Consider the following 6,000-nt stretch of genomic DNA (forward strand, 5'->3'; position numbering starts at 1 on the left):
TAGAAATCAATCACACGGGGGCCGAATTTCTTTTTTAACAATAAATAATAGAGTTAAATATATTTTTTATCCTTATAAAATAACGATTTTAGTCCTACTAGTGTTTAGTCCTATTAAATTTTAACTTAAAATATTCTTTAAAATATTGCAGTTTGTTAAGAATAGTCCCCATTTTGAAATATTCTTACAAAAAATTGATACTTTTAGTCCTCAAAATTGTCTTATAAAATACAAATATGGACTAAAAGTAAATTTTTTGAAGGACAAAACTTAAAAACTCATAATTTTATAAAGATTAAAAATATATTTAACTCAAAATTATTAAATAAAATCACAATAATTTATTTAAGAGGTGTCATTAGCAACTATATGTATGTGGGAGGGGGGTTGAAGCCCCTGCTTGCCCCCCTTTCAGTCCGTCCCTGAGTAAGAGATTCGATATTTGACTCTTGCATATAAAAAACAATTGATCGAAAAGAAAGAATCTTCTTTATGTGTCTTACAGATTCTCTAATAGAGATTAATTACCGTTAAAGAATAGTGAAAATTTTGTATCCATAACATGTTAAAAAAAATTATAAATAAAATTACATTGAGCAAGTTAACAAGCTACACCTATACAAAGTACAGCATGATGGATTTTAAATTTAATGAAAGGATGCATGCGTGTGACACAATTTCTTGATCTGACATTAATCTAATAATTGATCCAGAACTATACCTCACTGCTCAGATAGAACATATCACACAACAATTTGGATTTGGAGTGGATACTCAGTAAAGTACACAACACATACAAAGGAAACGTAGGAAGCAAGAAAAACTTTGTATGTGACGCAAATATATATACACATAAACAGCATGATTTCAGTGACAATTTATAGCTACGTGCAAAATTTTACTAAATATCTGAAATTTAGATACAACTCACGTGTTCTTCTTATTAATTTAATCTTGTATTTGTATGTCATAAATATTATATTAAATAAATAATTGTGTTAAGATTTAACTCAACTATTAATATAGGCTAATGCTACGGCACCGTGGACAAGTGATATATGGAATATGAATTTTACGAAATTCACTGTTGGATTGAAAATTTATATCGCATAGATCATTCATAATTTTTTTAAAATTTTTTGAAAATCATTTGATATGTTATTGAGACCCATCAAGATTTACGTTATTTAATAAACCGTTAATCTTGATGTTTCTCAATAACATATCAAATGATTTTCAATTTTTCTAAATTTTTCTATGAATGATCTATATGATATAAACTTTCAATCCAACGGTAAATTTTGTAAAATTTGTATTCGTTATAATGATATTCACGACTGGTCCACCATGGATCACTTGATGAAGTGATCCATATTAGAATTTACCTCGATATATATTGATAGACCATGTTGTTATTATTAGACCAGACATCCTCATCTAAGTTTAAATCTAAAGTTCTGAATTGATGGAAGATAATGGAGCAGAACGGAACATAACAGAGTGAAGTGAAAGGAGCATAATGGAATAAAGATTTCATTCTATTATTTGGATAACTTATGATGTGACACTATGTTGTTTTCATTCCATTGTTTAGAAAGTAGACGGAGCAGAACAAGTTATAATTTTTTAATCCCATTTTTACTTTTAATTATAAACTATTATTATTACATTTTGAATTGGTCGAGTTTTACTTAAATTTTATTATTTTGTCTATGGATAAAAAAGATATAAACAATTTCTATATATATATATATATATATATATATATATATATATATATATATATAAATAGTTGAATATGAAGATAAATGTCAAAGCAATAATGCCAAGTAGGGGACATAGGATACCATATCTATTTATTTAAGCATTATCATTGCCACTATTTGGGATTTTATAAATTAAAAATATTTAGGAAGAACGTAGATCATTCATGCGGGTCTTGAGGAAGAAGATGACCATTGACCAATTAGATGTGACAATGACAAATACCTTTCTCAGTCTTTCAATCAATGCCTTTAAATTTTGGGGCCAATATGAAGTTTATAGTAGGATCTTGCTAGGGTGGTTTTTTGTTTCTACCAAATTTTTGACTTTTCAAAAGAAGTGAAATCAAAAGGAGACTAATTTGACTTATGAAAAATTATTCAGATGAAAAATTAGCTAGCTATATGAGGAATTATTCATATGAAATATAAATGCTAATATTTAATTTGTTACTAGTATTAGTTTTTTTTAGGTCTTGTTGGAGACTTTTCACAGGGGCAATTGTCGCTCCTTGCACTTGTGATTCTCTCTGTGGAGGATTTTGACTCAAATACGAAACGAAAGGAGTACAAGTAGCTACTCTGACTCTGTTTGAATTCAAATCTAAAACTGGTTAGTCTAACAACTCGATCCTCTTAAGTTCAAATTCAACTAATTTCATAAAACTGTGGTATGTGTGCGCACGCATATTGCAACCTCTAATTAATTAAGGCTCTACTTGAGTATTAATCTAGTAAGACAAATGCAATTACTAGATCAAGCACGTGTCTCTATTAGATGTCTTCAATGAGAGCGACGAGAAAACTCACAAGCAACTACGCAAGAATGAGTCCTTGTCAAAAATATTCAAAAGAGCAACCGTGATTCAAATGCAACTAAAGAGCAAAAATGATTTAATTACTTAATATTTGTATTGAAATTGAGTAAGTCTAAAGTCTTGTGTGGAGTAGTAATAAGGAGTGGTATTTAATTAACCAAAATAAAAGATACATATTGAATTAATTAAGTTCTTATTCAAACAAACCAAAACGTAGAATAATCCCATATACTATTCTCTATAGTAATTAATACTCTATATTTTTCTTATTTTTTAATTTATTAATATTAGATATGAGGCTTAAATGCAGTTTTACCCCCTGTTTTGAAAAATGCAGAATTTTACTCCCCTATTTTATAATTTGTTGGATTTTGCCCCCCACCAAAATTTTGCACAACATCTGCTTCTGAGTCTCAAGTTCAAAGCTTCGCACAGAACTCAATTTGAATCAATAATTCACCAAACTGGTACCGAAACGACAGCAATCGAGTTAGTTTTTCACATAATCAAACTCCACTAAATTTGGAGTTACAGAGAGAGATTAATTACCATTTTAGTAAAGTTCTGTTCAAAATATGGGGGGTAAAACTGCATTTAACCCTAGATATGATAAATAAAATTATTTTTTTTAAGGCAAGAAATTTATTTATTATAAAATGAATATCTCAAAATGATGCCATTACTAAAATAATGCTAAGCATGGCACAGATAAAAAGTTAGTGGTTTCAAATTGTAGCCTATTTGTGTGAATCACATTTACAACCTGCATGTAGGCCAACTTAACAATACACAAGTCCAAAAGAACCATCATCATGTCATGCTAGTGAGTAGTGACCACAACCATTTATAACCATTCTATTTACTCACTGAAATGGTATCTCATACGTACTATCTCTAAAGCTCGCGTGCAAGAAAAGGGAAGAGAACTGTAGAACTAGGTCCCTTTTCTTTTTCTTGTTTTTTTGTTTCCCTCTAATTACAAAATAATCACTTTTCTTGTTAGTCTTAAATTTTTCAATTTCATGAAAATGGGAAAAATTGTTTGAGTTGTTTAATCATTTTGTGTATTACTATTACTATTACAATTACTAACTGGATGAGCAATATCTGATTTAGGGGTGTACATGGGTTGGGCAAATCCGGTCGACCCGGTCAAACCCACCCAACCCAACCCAAAAAAGTCGGTTGGGTCGGGCAAGTGGGTGGATATGGATTTCAAAAATGAAAAACCCATTAAAAAAATTGGGTTTCGGGTAAAACCGGACCCAACCCAAAAAACCTACTAACCCACTAGTGCTATGTTTCTTGAAATTTTTTTATGAAAATACTAAAGATTTTTTCATTCGATTATTAAATATTTTTTATATTGAAAATGAGTTATATTATTTTTTACGAAAATAAAAATGATTGAATAATTTTTATAAACAAATATGATAACTTGTCGCATTATTTTTTAAAAATTTAAAAAATTTGAATAATTTTCATAATAAACAAATATAGTGATTCATGGTTTAGTCATTTGATATTAAAAAAAGCAAAAAAATCATTTGGATAACACGCTATCCAGCCCGTAAATTAGTAGATTTACACACAAAAATGGGTGATTATTTTTTATAATGAAAAAAAGTTACCCTATTTTTCAAGAAGATACATTGATTGAGTTATTTTTTATGAGAAAATATGACGATTCAATATTTAGATATTTAATAAAAAAAATAGAAAAATAATTTGGGTAACCCACAACCCAACCCAATCCAACCCGGAAATTAGTGGATTTACCCAACCCGGCCCAATGTTATAACGGGTTGTTATTTTACTAAACCCAACCCGGAGTACCATATGTGGTTTGGGTTTTGGCCAAACCCAACCCAATCCGGCCCACGTACACCCCTAATCTGATTGTGCATGATTGTTCACCATTACAAATTGAATGTAGTTCTTCTTTTTTTTTTAGAGCAATAGGGTTGGTACATCTATAGATATTCCGTTTTTTATGATTAAAGTAGATTCTTAATGAATTTAAAAAGTAAATTTTTTCTTATATATAGGACCGGAAGGAGTACTACTACCAATTCAAAACTTAATTTTAAAATGAGTTCAAAAAATTAGTCTTAATAAGTCACTAGTAATGATCAAGGTAGTACTTTTTTCTTTTCCAAAAAACTTTGGTACTCTTACATGCAAAGTACTAGTACATGTTTACGTACATACAGTTAACTTTCAAAGTCAGCACAAAAAGACATTATATACACCAAAAGTGCAACATTACACACGCACACATTGAACAATATGCAAAGATATTAACCTTGTTTTGTTTAATATCTAGTACAGTGTTTCTTATATCCTTGATTAAACTACTCTAATGACATATTATTAATTAATGTTGTTTTCTTCTTTAAATCCAACATAGATGCACGAGTGGTTTGCATGAATATTAATTTGTTCTTTGATATAAATCCATTAATTAACTACGATCAAGTCAATCTTTGTTTTTTTTTTTGTTGGTAGAAATTAAATCAATCATTATACCAAAAGAAAATTAAATTAATCAATATATATTGTCAATCTCTTCAAGAATGAAGCGTTACCATCACCGGATCAAAGTATGAAACTATTAATTGATGAAGTTTGATGAATTTCTAATTTACTATTGATCCATTAAATTTTAGTACTCACTGAATCACGTTGTTGTTTGATGAAATTGGTAAAATGAGAAGTCACTTTTCATTTCAGAAAATGTAAATGACATCACGTTCTTTTACATCAATTCTGGACTCTGAGCACAATAGTACATGTTATAGGCAGAATAGTGTAAAGGCATTTAAAACTCATAATAAGTGACTCTTTCTCAATTTTATTTTAATTTAATATCATTTATTTTAATTTAAATATCATTAAAGTATTCAATTTGGAAGGCCAATTACCACGGTTAATCGAAATTATAGATCACCTGGAGCCACAACACCACAACTATGTGATTTTATGTGTATGAAAAGAGTGGAAAAAAATTGAAAAAAAAAAAGTTTAATTAATAAAATGGTCCCTTAAAGACATTTTTGGCTTCAGATTGGTCCCTTAAAGAAAAAAAGGTCCAAATAGGTCCCTTAAAGAAAAAAAAAGTCCGAATAGGTCCCTTAAAGACATCTCCGTTAATCAGTTTGGTCCCTAAAAAGAGGTCTAAATAGGACCAAACTGATTAACGGATATGTCTTTAAGGGACCTATTCGGACCTTTTTTTCTTTAACGGACCTATTCGGACCTTTTTTTCTTTAAGGGACCAATATGAAACCAAAAATGTCTTTAAGGGACCATTTTACTAATTAAGCCAAAAAAAAAGAAGAGGTGATAATGTGAGAGAGAAAAAATATTGGATTTATAAGAGAGAGAACTCATTAGGGTCTTAAGGTTTTGGGCAGAGA

This window comes from Trifolium pratense, linkage group LG6 (genome assembly GCF_020283565.1).
Source record: "Trifolium pratense cultivar HEN17-A07 linkage group LG6, ARS_RC_1.1, whole genome shotgun sequence".
NCBI classification, from domain to species: Eukaryota; Viridiplantae; Streptophyta; class Magnoliopsida; order Fabales; family Fabaceae; genus Trifolium; species Trifolium pratense.